Source organism: Anas platyrhynchos, chromosome 1, assembly GCF_047663525.1.
Source record: "Anas platyrhynchos isolate ZD024472 breed Pekin duck chromosome 1, IASCAAS_PekinDuck_T2T, whole genome shotgun sequence".
NCBI lineage: Eukaryota > Metazoa > Chordata > Aves > Anseriformes > Anatidae > Anas > Anas platyrhynchos.
In genome coordinates, this window is record NC_092587.1 from 105,423,291 (window position 1) to 105,445,571 (window position 22,281).

At 38.8% G+C, this 22,281-nt stretch overlaps 1 long non-coding RNA gene across 1 annotated transcript in view; it reads right to left on the reverse strand.

The window, feature by feature from the left end:
* Window positions 1-1,723: 1,723 nt before the first annotated feature.
* The window catches only part of LOC139999150 (uncharacterized), a 132,623-nt gene continuing 112,065 nt past the window's right edge, over window positions 1,724-22,281 (reverse strand). The window contains exons 4-5 of the long non-coding RNA XR_011804267.1: window positions 7,500-7,562; window positions 1,724-1,951 (exon numbers count right to left, since the gene is read on the reverse strand). This is a non-coding gene — a long non-coding RNA (uncharacterized lncRNA). The remainder of the gene's footprint in view (window positions 1,952-7,499; window positions 7,563-22,281) is intronic.

Sequence of the window (22,281 nt, forward strand, 5' to 3'; positions counted from 1 at the left end):
TCTTAAATCACTGAAAACTGTTAGTATTCATCTCTGTACTGTGCTATTAATAACATTATTTTTTTTTCCAGGCCAGAAACATGCTTCAAGATGTTTGTAAACCAAAGTTGTATATTTTATTACCCTGCAAATGGTGTTGCATTTTAAATAGGTTTACAACTGCTACATCTCTCTCTGCATGAGGTAGCCTACTATACTAATTCTGTTTTATACTTTACTGAGAATTTCTAAAGAAATAAATATAGGATATATGACTTGATGAGCCTCTGAGTTACTATACTTGGTGTTCCATTAGCTTACATTTAGTAAGAGCATACAAGAAAATAAGGTAATGTCTCAGTAAACTAAGTCTGTCTATGGATGTGATTCATCAGCTTTCAGAAGCAAGGTGCTATTATGTATAAGCTTATGTGTTCTGAAGTATATATGAAGTATGTAAGTATAAATGTAAGCATATTGCTTAAGCACATTTCATTGAACTTTTGACAGCAGTTTGCAGATGTTTTTGCATGGTTGTTTTTGAGCCCTGATACTTTCACTGGTCTTTGTGTCATACCAGTTTCTTTTCCTTCTTCTTCATGATACTGTGCAAGTTGTATAAATTGCAGGTTATGCATATACAAATTTTTATTGTTCAGAAACTGTTGGGATTAATAAAAACTGTGGTATATTGGGACTTTTCTTGAGAAGGAAACATCCTGGATTGTCACAATGAGTGATGATATTCCTGTCGTCTATGTTCTGTTCGGACTGGCAAACCAGGCTGCTATAATGATCCAAACGAGTGCAGAGGAGACTTCCTAAATACATGGTTGGACTGAAATTTGACATAAGATCACCCAGAATCCCAGAATGTGTATGTTTTTAAAGAGTGTGTTTTGTTGTCTTGAATTAATGACTTTTTATTTTTTGAGGAAACTGAGAAACTTACTACTATCCTGCTTTTTAGATAGGCATCTTTCACAGAGACATCAACTGCAAAGAAAATACTTAAGGTCTCACAAGCAAAATATCGTTATGCACATATGAAATACAGATTATGTACAGTCTTAGTCAAGAGACTCCTAATCTTCAATAACCTTGTACATATTATAATGAATTCAGAGTTCATTGACTAAATTCATAAATAATATGCAATAATAAAGCAAAATTCAGACAAAGTAATATGCTTTAGAGAACACACTTTGTCTCCAAAATTATTATTTATTGTGATTTCCACAGAGCAGGCCTCAGTAATATTTTTTTTCTGATTTTTCTCATTTAAAAAGTGTTTGTTTGTTTTTTATTGCTTTCTGTTTTTTGTGTCATTTTAATTTTATTATTTGTACAATTGCATATCTGTATCCAGGCATTTAAGCTCTCTGGAATTATAACAGCCAAAGCACCAATTTGTTTTTCCTTAATGTCACTTACTTGAACTGTTGTGCTTGCAGAAAAAATATCAGAACTCTTTGAAGCTATATTTGTATTATTCTAAAATTTGTTATTATTTGTGCCATATTATGGTATATTAATATTACAATAATAATAATTTTATGTGATTTGTTATACAAATCGTGAGTGAGTCATGCAAGTAAAGCATATCATAAGGTAATAATAATATAATAATGTAGAATCAAATGCTCACTTAGGGGAGAAATTGATGTGACAAGATGGGAACTTGAGTGTTCTTGTGCACACCAAGACCAATAAGCTGCACATTTGCTACCCTGAGCCAATGACCTCTAATGTTTTTGACAAAATGCTGCACTCTAGCAAATTTTGGTCATTATAATATCATTGTAACACCAAAACACACATCCATTCCAAAAGCTACCCACCTCCAAGTTGCAACCACCCCTCGCAGAGCGTGTGCTCTGAATTTCTTGGAGACCATACCTTTAAACAAAAGCAAGAAAACTTTGCACCAGTCATACCAAGATGTACATGATTAGAGTCACTCAAGCTCCACCTAAAAGATAGAAAATATAAATTGATTTGAGAGAGGGGGGTTGTGAGGGAAGATACCATTGTGACTTCTGGGATCAGTGGATAGGCTGAGTCCCCACCCCACCCCACCGGGATGCCTTTGGGTAAGATTTAAACACTTAGTTATATCCTGTCTCTGCAGAAACTTAGAAATCTCTATAGTCTTTGTGCCTTTTAATGTATTAATAGCCCAGCTGTGTACCTGTGTACTTTTGGCATGCTAGTGTGCTTTTGCAGATATTGAATTTATCAACCAGCAATCCAAAGAACCTGTGTACCTATTGCTGTAATAAGTTGCACTAGATTGCATTGTTCCTAGCTGTGATGGTTCTCATCAAATGCAACCAAACTCTTTAAGTGTGGTAGAATGAGAATAGAGAGAGGGTGTGCTATTTTATTTGCAAATTGACAAATGTGATATTTCAGTACCCTGAACACTACTGGACTTAAAATGGTTAATTGGCTACACCCAAGTAAATAGGGCATACATGAATAGCATACTCATGATAAATAAAGACAAAATTACCGAGCTATTATGCCTCTTCGTGAACATCTGTATTTGTTGTGACAAACATTTTTTTCATAGTTTCAGTAGTTTATCTCTCTCTGTTACTGTCTCCACTCACACGAATGGAAGACAAAGGAAGTGATAAATATATGATGTTGCTTGAGGATGCTTCTTATCTGATCTCGAGAATGTCTAATGGTTGACATTCTCAACTAAATTCAAAGACATTCTAAAAACCATAAAAAGCCTTTTACTTAGTCACTTTTCACATAAAGGAAGAATAAGCCAATAATTAGAGCACCAGTCATGAATTTAAGAAAATAAGGTTCAATTAAATATGTTGCCATTTCTATATGACCTTAGATAAATTACTTCGGTTAAATTTTCAACAGTATTCTGGTAGCCAATATGGAATTCATCTCGCTTAACTTTTAACTATCACAATTAAAACATTTAACCTAAGTAGGTGTATCAAATCTCTTTATAGTCAATGAAGTAAGAAGATATGTCCCTCCAGAGCAAATGTCATCTCACTTTTTTCCTGCCTTAGAGAGAACCTATATAATTAGTTTAAACTATATGTTTTGCTCATGTAACTATCCAAAAATAACTGATGATTTCTATTCTCTAATTAACATGCTTTTGTAAAGTACGTTCTCTAAAGAACATATTTTTCATAGCCCAGCATTTTTCCTACATTTAGAGCATTCTGAAATTTGATTTAAATGACAGGTCAATTAAGGTCACTTAAAATACATTAAAGTCTCAATTGAGGACAGACGGTTATATACATAACACATATGTATGGTTATGTATGCATCCACATATGCATATACATGCAAGAATGCAAACTAATATGACAAATGCATAGGCAATTGTCATATTAGCTGGGAAAAACCTACAGATAACACAATCATTTTCCTCTTGCTGCATTTGATTTCATCTTTGTCACTGCAACAGAAAGACATCATAGGATGTTTTTCCTTATAGCAAGGAAAATGAATTTATTTTCTTATAGAAAGAGACTGAATTTTAAGTATGAACATGTGATTCAAGACAAGTATTTTTGAATTTCAACATGGGCATAACAGATCTAATAACCAAATCAGGGGAAGAGAAAGAATAGGGCAGACAGACCCTTATATAACATAATGTGGCACTTGACAAACTATATGTTGAGTACTCAGTTGTGCAAAAAGAAACTCTATGAGAATAAGATCTCATGATTCCCGAGAGTGTACATTAGAAAATGAATAAAAATGCAACACATACATTGCTTACTAGCAGAAATAAATCTCTTTTCTCAGCCATTTAATCATATTTCATGTTTTACAGCCAGTAAAATTAAATTTATGAACATATTTGAGATAGTATTATTTCATTATTGATTAACAAGACCTACTGCCATTGCAGTTCCCCCTCTGTATTCTGCTTTCTTTTGTTTGGTTGCTTCATAAGTAATTTTGGTTCACTTAAAAGCAAAGTAGAAAAATCAAAACTCAAAAAAAAAACCCAAAAAAAACCCAAAACTTTCTTAGATTATTAAAAATCTATATTTTAAGTTCTGTTTGAATTTGTTATGTAGACTTTTGCAACTTTTATTTAAATATGCACGTAAGAAAAACATCTTACTCATGTCTTTCAATAAATTGCAATAAAAACACCTTGCCCAACTGGGTTTTTACAATGTGATACAAAATATGCTTAGCTGTATATTTTAAGTGGGAATGGGATTCTCATCTCTAAAAGCCCTTTAATGAAAACGTGAAAATATGCCTCTATGAGAGGCAGCTTCTTTATTTCCTCCATTTCTTCATCTTTTCAGGGGGAAAATACCACTCAAAGTGTGTCATGGATCTCTGATTTTTAATTTAATTTATTTATTTTTTAAAAAAAATATTTATTTATTTATTTATTTAAAAATTTATTTATTTATTTTTAATCATTCTGAGATTCTCTAACTGGTCTGTAGAGTTGCATATCTGTGCTCTGAAACTTAGATAAACCTATTATAGCAGTTAATATTTATGTCATTGCCCTTTCCCCTTTAAGCACAAAGAAAATGAAGAGACAGTTTTAGATCTAATCAAGCAACAGGATGAGATAAAGATTAGACTTCCCAAATGTTAATGATCAGTTCTTAATTTCAGCAGGTGAAAATGGATAAACAGAGTCAAGATTGCATAACCCTTAAACAAGTTGCAAATGTGTAGTAGCCCAGTGTCTATGGTATTGCTGTTGGAGAGGCAGTGTCGAGGCCATGCCACTACCTGGGGGTGGCCGTGCTGCACTTGGCCTGAGTGGGGCTGAGCTGGGTTTCCCTGGCACTCTGTGGTCCAGTGCCCATTGCCTGGCCCAGCTGAGCTTCAGCTCTGTGACTGCCCCGGGGGGGAAGAGGATGACAGCCCCTGTGGGGCACACAGCCCTGAGAGCACTGGGGGCTGTGGGGCAGCTTTCAGCCCCGCCTGGGGAGAAGGGGGAGGGCAGCAGCCCAGGATGGGAAAGTGCATGAAAAGAAAGACAGGGTTGCATCAAAAGAAGCATAGCAAGCTTTAATATCTTCATCAATGATCTTTAATATCTTCATCAATGATCTGGACGAGGGCATTGAGTGTACCCTCAGTAAGTTTGCAGATGACACCAAGTTAGGTGCGTGTGTCGATCTGCTCGAGGGTAGGAAAGCTCTGCAGGAGGATCTGGATAGGCTGCACCGATGGGCTGAGGTTAACTGCATGAAGTTCAACAAGGCCAAGTGCCGGGTCCTGCACCTGGGGTGCAATAACCCCAAGCAGAGCTACAGGCTGGGAGATGAGTGGTTGGAGAGCTGCCAGGCAGAGAAGGACGTGGGAGTGATGGTTGATAGTTGGCTGAATATGAGCCAGCAGTGTGCTCAGGTGGCCAAGAAGGCCAACGGCATCCTGGCTTGTATCAGAAACAGTGTGACCAGCAAGGCTAGGGAGGTGATCGTCCCCTTGTACTCAGCTCTGGTGAGGCCGCACCTCGAGTACTGTGTTCAGTTTTGGGCCCTTCGCTACAAGAAGGACATGGAGGTGCTTGAGCGGGTCCAGAGAAGGGCGACGAAGCTGGTGAGGGGCCTGGAGAACAAGTCCTACAAGGAGCGGCTGAGGGAGCTGGGCTTGTTCAGCCTGGAGAAGAGGAGGCACAGGGGTGACCTTATTGCTCTCTACAGATACCTTAAAGGAGGCTGTAGAGAGGTGGGGGTTGGCCTGTTCTCCCATGTGCCTGGTGACAGGACGAGGGGAAATGGGCTTAAGTTGCACCAGGGGAGTTTTAGGTTAGATGTTAGGAAGAACTTCATTACCGAAAGGGTTGTGAGGCATTGGAACAGGCTGCCCAGGGAGGTGGTGGAGTCACCATCCCTGGAAGTCTTTAAAAGACGTTTAGATGTAGAGCTTAGGGATATGGTTTAGTGGGGACTGTTAGTGTTAGGTCAGAGGTTGGACTCAATGATCTTGATGTCTCTTCCAACCTAGAAATTCTGTGAAATTCTGTGAAATTCTGTGAAGCAGGTTTATGTAGGTGATTCTCCCTCTCTATTATGTTCTTGTGAGATCCCACTTGGAGTACAGCATCCAGCTCTGTGACCCCAGCACAAGAAAAGCATGAACCTGTTCAAGCGGGTCCAGACTAGGGAGAGCCATGAAGATGATCATGAGGCTGGCATACTTCTCCCATGAAAACAGGCTGAGAGAGCTGATGCTGTTCAGCCTGGAGAAGAGAAGGCTCCAACAAGACCTTATAGAAGCCTTCCACTACCTAATGGGGGCCTACAGGAAATCTGGGGAGGGATTCTTTGTCAGGGAGTGTAGTGATAGGACAAGGAGTAATGGCTTTAAACTTAAAGAAGGCAGATTTAGATTAAATATAAGGAAGAAATTCTTTACCATAAGGGTGGTGAGGCACTGGAACAGGTTGCCCAGAGAAATTGTGTTTGCCCCATCCCTGGAGGTGTTCAAGGCCAGGCTGGATGGGGCTTTGAGCAACCTGGTCTAGTGGGAGGTGTTCCTGTCCATGGCAGGGGGGGTAGAACTGGATGGTCTTTAAGGTCCCTTCCAACCTAATAATTCTAGTCCTATGATTCTGTGATCCACAACTAAGGATGAATGGCTGGCTCCCTCCCCTGGTTAATATCCTTGCTTTCCTGGAAAGGAAGATAGTAGGATGCTGACCATCGGCCCCTTGTTCTTCAGAAGAAGACAAACTGTCAAAGGAAAACATCCAAGAGGTATGATAGAAGTGTATAAAACTGAAAAAAACATCTGGGTAGATATAAAGTGGACTTTTTCTGTATCCATTTTATAGCAATCTAAAACTCTACTATCGGTGAAGACTTCTGATTTAGTTAAGTGATTTTGGCTATGACTATTAAAACATTAGTCAGACTGATAGTGCTTTGTGCCTTTTTCTCATTTTCCCCTAACAAAATCTTGAGTGTAATAACATTTAATTCCAAGTGTGAAAACAAGCTATATATTTTGCTATGTATTGTCACTTTTGTTGCACTTCCTATTCTTAATTCTTATTGTATTCAGCATTTTACTGTAGGCAGAAAATGGACATTTCTGTGGTAAAATACAAATTAAGCAGCATCCCACCCTCATGAATTCAAAATATAAATCTAGAAGTTATACATGGAATGGCTGGGTTCTCCCGTGTTGGTTATCGTTTTCACAGAATTTCACAGAATCGCAAAATTTCTAGGTTGGAAGAGACCTCAAGATCATCGAGTCCAACCTCTGACCTAACGCTAACAGTCCCCACTAAACCATATCCCTAAGCTTCTTTTTTTTTTTTTTTGCAACAACAAAAATCCATACCACATGACCACATGTTAAAATGTACTGACATGCACATCCCCCTCCAAACTTGCTTCATTCAGATACCAATATTATAAAGTCATTGTGTTGATACCCATGTATTATATTATCTATGTGTTGATACCATTTTCTTTATAGCAAGATACATTACCTATAAATAAGACATTAATTAAATAAAATCTTACTCAGTTTTCAAGTTCAGAAGTTCAGAAAATCATCTGATTTCTTGATTCTGACTCCCACAGGACCTGGAATTAAAATACATTTGTTTTTTAGTGTCATTGAATTCCATACATATTAAAATTTCTAAAATAAACACTACCTGCAATTAAAGTATATCTGCTGTGTTTCACTGTAAACACTTCAGTCACATTTTGCTGAATTATAGAAGACAGATTTGGACCTTATCTCATCTTATCATCTTAACAGCTTCTTCCAACATAAGAAAGGTTCAAAAGTTTTGGTTTTAATTAAATGGCATACTAAATATGCTTTTTTTTTTTTTTTTTTTTTTTTTTTTTTTTTTTTTTAACTCCAGTATTTCAAATACTGAATATTTTCAAATGCAAGAAAAGAACATACAATGATTGGTAATACTTCAGATAATACTTTCAAAGAAATAGGATTTCAAGAAATATAGTGCACTGCTTGCTGACCAAAGTCCTTTTCCAAGTTCACCTGAAATTCTTACAGCTGTTATTCATGAATCCTTTCTTTAAGGATTTAAGTACTTATTAACACAGTAATCAAAGCAGCAAAGCTTTAGGATATGTCATTAAAAATTAAAAAGGAGTTTTTGTGTTTTTGACACATGCTGTTTCAGTTGATAGAACTGCAAGATTTCTTATTAATAGCCCAAATTCAGTTATTAAACAACAGGCTTTGGTTCACTGACTAAAATAGTCTCTTTTTTATCTTTTACTTGTTAGTGTGTCTATTATTATAACTCATGCGGGTTTAATGAGTGTCATATCAATAGGTGCAAGATGATGAACTGAAGAAGCCTTGAGACTGCATTGAATTGAACGCCATAGGAAAAATACAAAAGTGTTATAGCTGCAGCTTTTTACAGAGTTTATAACTACAGTCTTTTACTGTATTATTATTTATGTAGGAGTGTATAGGCAGTATATTTCCTGTACTAGTGTAACCTACCAACACACCCCCACAATGGATGAAGGCTTAGAGGAAATTGACACAAACAGTGTGCTCTTGAAGCTCAGGGAAGATAATATGGAGTGGCCACAGCTGTTGTAAAGAAAGCTGAACAAAAATGTCTGCCCATATCACTTGGATCAGCTGTTTGTGTAAATGGCCTTCCCTGAATTAATAAAAAAGGTGCAATTGTCTTTCTGAGCTAGGCAGACTAGCAAGAGGGGATATGGGGATATATGTATGTGGTTCAGCCCAATACAGTATATAAAAACAGAGCAACCAACAAAATTAATTTTGAACAGAGCAACAGGATTGAACTGGCTTCAGCATACGTGTTCTTTCCTGGTGATTGGGGACACCCAGCCTTATGATGGTGAACATGCAGAGACCATTTATAGAAATCAGCTGGTAACAGTGATTCAACTGTATATTGCAATAGCTATACTAGGCTTTTGTTGTGATTTCAGAACATTGCTGCATAACTTTGCTAAATCAAAATCTTATATAACATGAAATATCTTCAAATAAGTAAATTTAATGTTAAAAAATTAAACCATTGTCATGGGGAATACCTGCTCATAGGGTATTGTGCTCTGACAACAACAACAAAAAAAAAGGATAGTGCAAGAAAGCAGAAATTTTCTTGGACCCAATAATTTTATTTTCAAGAATAAAAATAAAATTTCAAATGAATGTTCATGAGATCAAGAGGTTTCTCTGGTAAAAGGCAACACCCTGTGCAGGAAAAGAGAACAGAACATTGATAAGCAGACAGTTAAATTATGGTAATGAGCTGATCTGAGGAAAGACAAAGCACTGAGTACTGTTTAAACTGTTGTTTGCTCTCAGCTGATATCAAGTTATTAAATGAATCTGCTTTAGTGGCAAACTGCATTTGATAGCTATCTGCAGTTTTCAGTTATGTTGTTAACATTGTTATCCATATTCTAGTTTTATCTTATTTGGAGTGTTGTGAAGCCCTCTTCTTTATCCTTGATCTGTCCTATTCTGTGCCTTCATTCAGTACAATTACTATGCTATGCCCATGCCCATTCCCACAGGATACCAACATTAAGCTAGGATTTTTCAGTCTCGGTGCTAGTTTTGCAAAGAAAATGTGTTTCTGAGGACAAGTTATAACTCTGTACTTATGCCTGTACCGATTTTCCGAGAAGGCCACAAGAATATAGGTGAAGGCCCAGAGACCGACTCTAGATGCTGTATAGCTGCCATGGCAACATTTTAATCTGCTGAAACAGAGATGATGCTGCAGCTGAGCTGAACAGTTGAAGCTATCACATCACAAGTCTGTATTTTTATTTTATTTATTTATTTATTTATTTTTGTCGTTACCCAATATTCAGTTGTTTTTCTTCCCTGATTCTTATTTAGCTTATTTAGCACCACCACTCCCTTTTTCTGGGGATGCCTATAAAGAGTAATTGGGTGCCTAGGGAGAGTAAGAACATAGAGCACACAACTGACATTCATTCTCTTTCAGTTGTTCCTTAGCCTGCAATGATCTGTGGATAAGGAAGGCCCTGACCTAGATGTGACCTAGATGTGATAAGGATTACATTAAGTAACACTTAATTTCTCTCCTTTCAACCCCTGTAAAATCCATTTAAATCATTATTTGACAATGAGTTTCATGGGTTTATTAAATCCCATTGCTTGAAACTTGCTCCTTTCTGTATTCTTTCTTTCAAACCTCAAAGACTAATGCCTTACTTAGGGACAGTGTTAGGCATCATTTATTCACTACCATTCACTCTCTTCCTGGCATTTTGTAGACCTTTATCATATCTCTCATAAGTTGTCTCTTTTCTAAGATGAAGAGGCTTAACTTACCCATTTTTTCATCAAACATTATTTGTCTTCTTGGGTAACCCTTTTTTCTCTCACCTGAACCTTTTCAAATTCTACCTTTTTTCTTTTTTATTTTTTTTTTTCTTTTTTCTTTTGAGATAAGGGTGACCAGTATTATTTACAGATGTAGATGAATCATGAATTTGCAGCGGTATTAGGATGTTTCCAGCTTTGCTCTCTTTCTTACCAATTCCTAATATTTTGTTCACATTTTTATTTATTTTATTGCTGCTAGACAAAGAGATGATGCTTCCATGGAAATGTGTTTTAACCTGATTTGAGTGTTAATGATCAGTTCAGAACTTCATACATGAAATAAAGGAGTGTTTTATCCTACTTGCATCACTCTGTCTGTCTACATCAAATTACATATACCATTTTATTGCTCAGTCATTCTGTCCTGTAAGGCTGCCATTCTTCACAGTCATAACTCAGCCTCCTGGCTGACAGAACAACAAACTTCCTCACTATAGGTAATGAATACATTGAGGATACTCAGGTCTTATTTCAGCAAAGATACTGATTTTCATCCTTACAGGTTCTGTCACAAGTCTCTTCTGCTCTTACCTGATGACCACTATCCATGGCCAAAACTATCAATTTATTTGAACCAGCTCCCTAAGCCCCCTATGTGCCAACTCCCTATGTGCTGAGTTGAATCACTGAATCACAGAATCACAGAACTGTAGGGGTTGGAAGGGACCTCTAAAGATCACTGGGTCCAACCCCCCTGGCAAAGCAGGTTCCCTAGGGCAGGTTGCCCAGAGACAGGCCTTGAATATCTCCAGAGAAGGAGACTCCACAACCTCCCTAGGCAGCCTGTTCCAATGCTCCGTCATCCTCACTGAAGTTCTTTCGCATGTCAGTGCGGAACTTTCTGTGCTCTAACTTGCAGCCGTTGCCCCTTGTCCTATCCCCACAAATCACTGGGAAGAGGTTGGCTACATCCTTCTGTCCCCCACCCCTCAGATATTTATGTACACTGAGGAGATCCCCTCTCAGTCTTCTTTTCTCCAGGCTGAACAGATCCAGGTCTCTCAGCCTTTCTTCATAGGGAAGATGCTCCAAGCCCCATATCATCTTTGTGGCCCTCTGCTGGACTCTTTCCAGGAGATCCCTGTCTTTCTTGTACCGGGGAGCCAGGAACTGGACACAGTACTCCAGGTGAGGCCTGACCAAGTGTCGTGGTTTAACCCGGCCGGCAACTAAACACCACACAGCCGTTTGCTCACCCTCCCCCCTCCCTCTCTGGGACGGGGGAGAGAAATAGAAAGTGAAGCCCGTGAGTTGAGATAAAGACAGTTTAATAAGACAGGATAATAATAATAATAATAATAATAATAATAATAATAATAATAATACAATGATGATAATAGTACTACTACTAATAATGTGTACAAACAAGTGATGCACAATGCAACTGCTCACCACCCGCTGACCGATGCCCAGCCTAACCCTGAGCAGTCTGGCGCCCCTCCCCCGGCTACCCACCCCTATATATTGTTTAGCATGACGTCAGATGGTATGGAATACCCCTTTGGCTAGTTTGGGTCACCTGTCCTGGGTCTGTCCCCTCCCAGCTCTTACTGCACCCCCAGTCTGCCCGTTGGCAGGACAGAGCAAAAGGCTGAGATGTCCTTGGCTTGGTATAAGCACTGCTCTGCAACAATTAAAACATCGGGGTGTTATCAGCACTCTTCTCATCCTAAGCCAAAACATAGCATTCTACCAGCTACTAGAAAGAAAATTAACTCTGTTCTAACTGAAATCAGGACACCAAGGCAGAGTAGAGGGGGAGGATCACCTCCCTTGACTTGCTGGCCATGCTCCTTTTAATGCACGCCAGGATCCCATTGGCCCTCTTGGCCACAAGGACACACTGCTGGCTCATGGTCAACCTGTCGTCCACCAGGATCCCCAGGTCCTTCTCCTCAGAGCTCCTCTCCAGCAGGTCGTCCCCCAGCCTGTACTGGTACTTCGGGTTGCTCCTTCCCAGGTGCAGGACTCTACACTTGCTCTTATTAAATCTCATTTGGTTTCTTCCTGCCCATCTCTCCACCCTGTCCAGGTCTCGCTGAATGGCAGCACAGCCTTCTGGTGTGTCAGCCACTCTTCCCAGCTTTTTGTCATCGGTGTACTTGCTGAGGGCAGACACTATTCCCTCATCAAGGCCATTGATGAAGATGTTGAACAAGACTGGACCCAGCACTGACCCCTGGGGAACACCGCTAGTCACAGGCCTCCAGCCAGACTCTGCTGCTGATCACCACCCTCTGAGTTTGGCCAGTCAGCCAGATCTCAACCCACCTTACTGTCCACTCCTCTATCCCACACTTTCTCAGCTTTGCTCTCAGGATGTAATGGGACATGGTATCGAAAGCCTTGCTAAATTCAAGGTAGATGACATCCACTGCTCTCCCCACATCTACCCAGCTGGTGATGCCATCATAGAAGGCAACGAGGTTGGTCGAGCACAACTTCCCCTTGGTGAATCCATGCTGACTACTCCTCATAACCTTCTTCTCTTCCAATTGCTTGGAGATGGCATCCAGAACAAGCTGTTCCAACACCTTTCCAGGGACAGAGGTGAGACTGACTGGCCTGTAGTTTCCTGGATCCTCCTTCGTGCCCTTCTTGAAGACCGGAGTGACATTGGCTATCCTCCAATCTTCAGGCACCTCACCCGTTCTCCAGGACCTTTCAAAGATGATAGAGAGCAGTTCTGCGATCACATCTGCCAGCTCCCTTAGCACACGTGTATGCATCCCATCGGGACCCATGGATTTGTGTGCATTGAGCCCACTGAGACGCTCCCAAACCACTCTCACGTCCACCAGGGGGGAGCCCTCTATTTCCCAGACCCTTTGTCCTATTGCCAGGGGCAAGGAGTCCCGGGGGAGTGTCCTTGAAGCAAAGACTGAAGCAAAGAAAGCATTCAATATCTCTGCCTTCTCAGCGTCTCCCGTGACCAGGACACCCCCCTCATTCAGCAAGGGACCCATGTTATCCCTAGTCTTCCTCTTGCTGTTTACATACTTGAAAAAAATCTTATTATTATCCTTTATCTCTTTCACAAGCCTCATCTCTAGGTGGGCTTTAGCTTTCCTTGTCGCGTCCCTGCAGGCCCTGACAACACATCTATACTCCTCCCAAGAGGACAGGCCCTTTTTCCACATTTCATAGACCTTCCTCTTCCTTTTGATCTTATTGATGAACTCCTTGCTCATCCACGTGGGTTTCCTGACCCCCCTTCCCCGATTTCCTATTCTTCGGGATGCACCGATCCTGAGCATGGAAGAAGTGCTGCTTAAATGTAGTCTAGCTCTCACAAGCACCCTTGCCTTCTAGCAACCTATCCCATGAGATATTCCCAAGCAGGTCCCAGAAGAGGTCAAAGTTGGCTCTTCGAAAGTCCAGGGTAGCAATCCTGCTTTTAGCCTTACTTCCTTTGCCTAGTTCCATGTGGAACTCCACCATCTCATGGTCGCTGCATCCCAAGCTGCCCCCAACCTTCACATCCCTAACAAGGCCATCCCAGTTTGTAAGAACGAGGTCCAGGAGCACCCCCTGCCTCATCGGCTCCTCCACCACCTGCGTCAGAAAATTGTCCTCAACATATTGTAGGAACCATTTGGACTGCTCGTGCCTGGCAGAGTTACTTACCCAGCAGATGTCTGAGTAAGTGAAGTCCCCCATGAGGACCAGCTCTTCAACAGTGACAGCAGTGACGACTTCCCCCAGCCTTTCTCTGTCACCTTTAGCTCCCCTCCCTTCCCCCATCAAACCTAGTTTAAAGCCCTGGTATTCAGCCCAGAGAGCTTGCTCCCCAACACACTTGCGCCCCACTTGCTCAGTTGGTGTCTGTCTGTAGCCCACATACCCGGCCTCTCAAAGGACGGCCCAAGATCAAAATGCCCAAATCCCTGGTCCACCACCCCCTCAGCCAGTCATTTACCTGTCCTGTTCTGCTCCTTCTATCTGCATCCCAGTCACCCAGTGGGAGGACAGAGGAGAACACTACCTGCACCCCCAATCCTCTCAACAACCTCCCCAGGGATGCAAAGTCTTTTTTAATATTCTTCATTTTTCTAATAGCAGCTTCCCGGGATCCAACCTGAACGACTACAAGAGGATAGTAGTCCTCTGGTTTAATGGGTTGTGGCAGAGCCTTCCTAACATCTCTGACACATGCCCCAGGAAGACAGCACAGTTCATTTATCCATTCATTGACCTTACCTCCTATGCCATGGCTGCATATATTTCTTTCCAACCTTTGGTGAAGGAGTCTGAAAGCATTTTGTAAATCTAAATAATATAAATAAAAATAATACATTACAAAACTTCACCATGTTCTCATATATCCTCAATGATGTTGGAACTAAAATTTTTCTTAATCTCTGAGCCCCTTGAGTCCCTAAATAAATAAATAAATAAATAAATATTTGTGACAAGGTACAGTCATTTTCATTTTTACTTTGATATTTGTCTGATTTTAATAATGACATTGTCAAATAAAAGAGAAATTTTCTATTTCTATTTTCTATTTCTAAGAAAACAAGGATCCATAAAAAGAAATGTTGCATTATTCTTATAGTGTTCAGCGCTCTAGTATAAGATTAGTGGACCAAGGATCTGGTCAAGTATTCTGTTGAGTTTACAGAAATGGTTTTAATGCAAACCAAAACATCTGTTTGAATGAGACACTGAGCACACTGGACACTAGGTTAGGTGTGCATAGCAGCATACACAATGTTGAATTGTTGTGGTTTAACCCCAGCAGGCAGCTCGGTACCAAATGTCCCCCCCTTCCTCCTTCTTTACCCCAGCTGTTATTGCTGAATGACACCACATGGCATGGGACATCCCTGTGGCCAGATGGGCCAGCTGTACTGGCTGTGTCCCGTCCCGGCTCCTGGTGCACCCCAAGCCTCTTCATTGGCAGGGCAGCATGAGAATCAAAGAATCATAGAATTGTCCAACCTTTAACCTAGAGCTAAAATCCACCACTAAACCACACCATTAAGTTCTAAATCTACACCGAGAAATCTTAGGCTCTGTGTAAGCACTGCTCTGCAACAGTTATAAGCATCAGTGTGTTATTACCAGTATTTTAATCATAAATCCAAAACACAGCATTGTGTGAACCTCTACAAATAAAATTAACTCTATCCTAGCCAAAACCATGACAGAGGACAGTATGAGAAGCTGAAAAGTCCTTGACTTTGTGCAAGCATTGCTCAGCCAGAACTAAAGCATCAGTGTGTTATCAACTGTATTTTCCTTCTAAATCCAAAACACAGCACCATACCAGCCACTATGAGAAAAATACTAGCCATTATGAAGAAAATTAACTCTATCTCAGTCCAAACCAGTCCAAACTATGGTGTTATATTATTGTCCTCTCTTGAAAATCTTAATCATTATATGATTGTGTCATAGAAAGTTCATTATTCAGCTACAGCTCTATTGTTAAATCCTCTTGAGTTGGCTTAGAAATATCAAATTGCATATTGTATGAATAATCCAAGGTATGAAGACATACTGCTTGGATATGAAATCCTTTACACTTCCTGCAACTCCCTAACAATTTAAAAAAATGTATTAATGTTTGCACAAAAAAAAAGTTTGTTTTGGGATCATAAAAATGTGGAACATATTGCAGGTTTATGGCATAAAACTACATGGGATTCAGACATGAGAGGGATACATTCTTACTATTTCTTTATGCATGTTGTCTTGAACACTGGGGACAAGAAAAAATGCTTATCTGATTTTTATGTTTTTTAAACATGCTGAAACTTACAATTCCTTTAACACCAATAAGAACTTCAGGTATTCCATATCTGTACACATTTTATTTTATTTTATTTTTTATTTTTTTTGGGGGGGGACGGTTTCTTGAAACTTATATGAGTATAGATTCATATAGAGAAGTAAAACACACATCAAAGTACTGATGGAATAAAGCCCTTTGCTTTTTTTTGTACAGTTCTAGTTTAACTTGTATTCTTTGGTACATGAACTGGATGTAAGTCCTTAGACTATAGGTTTTTAAAAAGAAAAATGGCTTTAAACCGCTTTTCATTGGCATACGTCCTGAGTCTCAGCAAGTCCACCAAGTATACAGTGCTAAACTTTCCATAGCATAATTTAGCTAGAGAATATTTGAGGTACAGTGGGAATTCCTGGGATACTGTTTTGGAAGTGACCATGTGGGAGAATGTTGCTCCATTTTATAGCAGACACCTTAACAGACTTGAGCCAAGTTTCCCAGCCTTGAAAAAGTAAGTTCAAGATCACTCTGTCAGCATGAATGCATGTTTTAAACTGCAGAAGACAAATAATTGGCATAGACATTAAAGGGAACAAAAAAATAAATTAATTCCCAAGTACTCCACCATCCAGATGTATCTATTTTAACCTGTTTTTACCAGACAAAAATTTGTATTTTAAGAAAGCATTTAAGAAATACATTTTTCTCCCTGTTATTTGATTCAGATGTCTATGTCTTGAGGAGAAAAGCTCATTTCGAATTGGAGAGAGCTGCAATGCCCACATATGTGAGTGGTGCTGCACAGCACTCTGAACAGGTAGGAAGCATATACTCATGCCTTTCCATTCCCCTCAAAACAAACTGATGTGGTCTTATGTCTCACACCTGAACTAATTCAAACTAGGAAGTTTTCATGTGGTTTATTATTTTTGTCTAAGTTTTATCAGGGAAGTGTTACCATTATCCTGTTGCAAGGAGTGGACTTGAAAAAGATTTCAGTTTTCAAACTTGACAGAGAGCCTCTACAATGGTCCTTATCAGTGAGAGTAGCCTTTTAATATAGTTAACACTTGCACACTCCTGAACTAATTAATTTGCTGCTTTAAAAAGGAAAAAAAATAATAAGAAAATGGCTTTGTTCTACGAACTCTTCTTTAGATTTTTTAATCTGGCAATGTCAAGGAAAAGTATGTATGACTTTTATAAGTTTTTATGACAGAGAAAAAATCAATGCAAGCTAAATTTCTCCATGAGATTATTATACTCATCTTTGGATGAAAGAATGCTTCATGTTCCCTCTCAGCACCTCCAAATGTATCAGATTCCTAAGGTGGTACAAATTGGTTTTGGAAGTGTGCGTCTCTATGCAATCATAGGTACACAAAAAATGACTTTCATAGTACCTGGAGAGATGATGTTTGCAAAAGGTCAGAAAAGCCCAGTACAGCAAGCTGACAGAGAAGAGAACTTGTCCCTTCAGGTTAACAATGGTTTTATAATGGATGAGCATATATGGTATTGAATCAATTACTTTTCCATTACTTTACTATATATTTTAGTATTTAGATTATTTTTCTTTGATTATTATTAGGTAGTGAAAGAATGCTTTCCTCTCCTGTTAAAGAAACACAATCAAAACCTGACAGTGTGTTAAGAATTGTTTAAGAATACAATTTAAAAAAGAGTCTTGGAAATTAAATAAATATTTATTATAATAGTGAAAATGAGGAGTAAGTGTGGTGTACTTCAGGAAGACAAATTAGTTCTCCAACAATGAGCAAAATCAATTAACAAAGAGTGCTTTGAAGATTGCATTTATGAAAGCTCAGTGTGTTTTGATATATATTATTTTTTAAAGCATGTCCTTACTTACTGTTCTTCAGAATGTCTCATACCATGTAAATTTATTCTCTAGACAAACAGTATCTGGGGTTTTCAGGTAATTCTACACTTTCCTGCAAAGTTATCCCACTTCCTGATTCCCTCTGTAGTGTGACTACTACTCATCAGATCAACATTCAGTTGAGCACTAGAGATGCAATACTGAAGATTTTAATCTTGTCTCCTTACCTAATATCAAATTAGGCTAGATAGGTCTTCTCTAAACTGTTGCTTTTTTTGTTCTGTGTTGTCTTTGTTATCCAAGACCATAAAAAGTGTTCCACAGTGTCTTACTTAATTTCTTAAAATATTTGTTGAACTAAGGAAACTACAGCAAATTTTGACTTTAAGTTGTTAATTTCTGCAGTATGAAAAGGCAGACATTGTATCCCACCTATGTCACTTGGAATTGCTCATAAATGTGTGAAAGAACACAAATGAGGGCAAAGGAAAGTGTTGATGTTATGTTGACTGAAAAAAAAAAATATTAAAGCCTACTTTTGAGGTAAAACAGCAACTTCTCCACCCCAGAATTATTACTAGCTTTTAGTACTTATATGGTGTTTCTGTGTTTGCTATTACACTTTAAATTATTTATCATTATTGGCTTTTAAATATCTTTCAGAATGGTATATAGGACAAAATAGTTTGACAAAGCAATTAATTTTGATAGTAAGATATGATTCTGGTAATATTTCAGACATATATTGTTTTTGACCATTACTTATCTTCTGTAGCTATATACATATATATGTGTGTATATATATATATATGTATATATATATGTGTGTATATATATATACACACAAGCAAATATGTATTTGATTTTCTCTTTAGACTGGAAGGCCTATCTTTCTTTAGATAGAGGTGTACATGCAGGTTGATTCTGGCAAAAAAAAATAATAAAATCTTAATTTAAATATTTCACTGTAGGATGTTTGCTCAGAACACTGAAGTTTTCAATTTGATGGGTCTGTTTTGTTTTGTTTCTGTGGAAAATGCATCTTTTCCAAGAGGGGAGGAAAATTCTTATTCCTGGCCTGGCATTGTGACAGTTATTGGTAATGCATGTTAATATATAATGCATGTTAATATAATAAGAAGTAACACAAAGGACAATGTGTTTTATTCTTTCTTTCTCTCTCTCCCTATTTTAACTGATGTATTTGAAAATTAGTCCTTTGCTTGGTGAGATTAATATAGGGAAAAAAACAAACAAACACAAACAAACAAAATCCTCAAAACCTCAAAAAAAAAAAAAAAAGCAGAAATTCAGTTCCTTCATGGGGCTTTAACACTATTGAGCATTATTTCATCAGAAATCTTACTGAATAGAAAAATCTAGTTGCCCTGACAGAAGACTTGTATGGCGTTATAATATTGGGCTGTATTGCTGCCCCTGTGTCATGTTAACTTCTTTTATATCAAAGCTAGCAGGGTTTGTTTTTTATTTTTGGTGGGTTATGTGGCAATTGCTTTTAATGCCTGCCTGTGAACAGTTTTGAAAGCTGCTGTTTTCAGCATCTTTTGAAAGTTCCAAAGAACAGCAACCTACTTGCTCCATCCCTATCTGCCTTCATTTTCTGTCTCTCTCAACACAGATTCAGCTCATCTGTCATCCTCAGCAATAGCTGAAGTTATTTTAGGTTCTGTCAGCTAGGGACTCACAGAGCAAACAATCTAGTCTGGATTTTTTTTTTTTTTGTAAGTGATTTTTAATTTAAGTGTGGACTTTATGCTTCCTGACCCATTTTTGCAAATACTTGCTTCTGAGTAAATCTCCAAATGTTAATCTCTGTGTCCTGTGAATACATGTTGTAGGCAATAGTTTTATATAATAAATACTCTAGGTAATAGAAATTCTCTGTAAATTTGTTTGTCAATATAACCATCAAATTAATAATAGTAGTAGATGGGTCAAACCTAAAAATAAGTTGCTTTTAAAGCATAGGCTTGTATATGATTACATCAAATATGTAACTTTAATATTAGCATTGTTCTCTGTTGAGCTCACATCCACGTGTGTTTTATAGTGCTTATAAAATTTAATATTTATAAAGTTTATTAGTTTTACAAATGTACTTGAATAGGTTGCAATAATAGCTAAAATGTGCTTAGGGTTAAAATAGTTGGGGAAAAAAATGAAATCACTAACTAAAAAATTGAAATAAATACCTTTAAATGAAATAAAGATTAGTTCATCGGCAAAAAGTAATAGTGTTAGTGATATAATTATATATCTAATAGAGTTTTAATGTGGTACAAGTTCCCTTGTGGTTCAGAGTAACTATAGTTAGAGCCTGGAGCAGACTTTCACATATAGACCTGATCTTGAGCTTAGCTTTTATATGAGGCTTTCACCTGTTTAGACCTCTGTGTTCCTTTTTGACTTCAGCAAGGTTTTTGACACGGTTTCCCATAGGATCCTACTGGACAAAATGTCCAGCATACAACTTAACAAAAACATCATATGATGGGTAAGCAATTGGCTGATGGGCAGGGCTCAAAGGGTTGTGGTTAATGGGGCCACATCTGGCTGGTGGATGGTCACTAGTGGGGTCCCTCAAGGCTCCATTTTAGGGCCAGTCTTCTTCAATGCCTTTATAAATGATTCGGATGTAGAACTAGAAGGTGTTTGGAGCAAATTTGCCGACAACACCAAACTTGGGGGAGTTGTAACCTCTGATGAGGGTAGAAAGGCCTTGTAGAGGATCTAGACAGAGTGGAGGGCTGGGCGATCACCAACCACATGAAGTTTAACAAAGGCAAGTGTCGGGTCCTGAACCTGGGATGGGGCAACCCTGGCGTTACATACAGACTGGGTGATGAGATACTGGAGAGCAGCCCGCAGAGAGGGATCTAGGGGTTGTGGTTGACAGCAAGTTGAATATGAGCCAGCAGTGTGGTATGGCAGCCAGGAGGGCCAACCATATCCTGGGGTGCATCAAGCACAGCATCTCTAGTTGGTCAAGGGAGGTGATTGTCCTGCTCTACTCTGTGCTGCTCTGGCCTCACCTCGAGTACTGTGTGCAGTTCTGGGCACCACAGTACAAGAAGGACATTAAACTGTTGAGAGCGTCTGGAGGAGGGCAACGAAGATGGTGAAGGGCCTAGAGGGGAAGATGTATGAGGAGTGGCTGAGCAAACTGGGCCTGTTCAGCCTGGAGAAGAGGAGGCTGAGGGGGGTGTCTACAACTTCCTCACGAGGGGGAGTGCAGAGACAGGTGACCTATTCTCTGTAAACACCAGTGATAGGACCTGCAGGAATGGTGTTAAGCTGAGGCAGGGGAAGTTTAGGCTGGACATCAAGAAGAGGTTCTTCACCAAGAGGGTGGTCACACACTGGAACAGGCTCCCCAGGGAAGCAGTCACTGTACCTAGCCTGTCTGAATTTAAGAAGTGATTGGACTGTGCACTTAGTCACATGGTCTAAATTTTTGGGCAGACCTGTGTGGTGCCAGGAGTTGAACTTGATGATCGTTATGGGTCCCTTCCAACTCGGAATATTCTATGATGCTATGATTCTATGATTCTATGATATAAGTCAGCTGTCCTGGGAAATTATCACTTTTCACAATTCACCAGATAGGGATACTTATCTGAGGAGTATTTTTGTCAGTATAAACTCATGGTGGCTCATACAGTGCTAATAATATTGGTATGATTAAGAGTCTTGACAACTGTGAAGTAACGGTGAAAAAGGTAGCCCCAATATTAACTCAGCCAATGGAGCCACAGAATTTGGCAAAGGATAAATAAATAAACAAATAAAAGATTCAGACCCACAATTCTATTTTTCAGGTAAAGGAGGAAAAATATAAGATTCCTGTTGCATAGTGGTAAAAAGTATAGATACTTTGCATATTGACACCTTTATAAATACACAGAGAAATGACTGTTTCTAGAAAAAACACCTATGTGTAAATAATTTATTTATTTATAAAGTAGAAGGCATTTTCTACCAGTACTTCTGTGTGAGAGAAGGAACAAACAGGGGAGAAGATGAGCATAAAATAATACAATAATTCTTCTCTGAATAGTATCTTCTGTAGGTTAAGTTGACAAATGCTACTGCCACTGCCAATAGTGATAACAGATTCAATACACTGCACCACTAAATTAAAATAAATGCTACATATTTCAGTTGGTATAGTGAGGTAGTGAGGCTGAGATGTGGAAACATGACTTGCTCTATACTTTTTACTATTGCAGTTTACATTCTCTCTGTCCTTCAAAAGTAACAAACAAAAACTATTCTTTGGGTAGAATATTTGTTCAGTTTGATATTA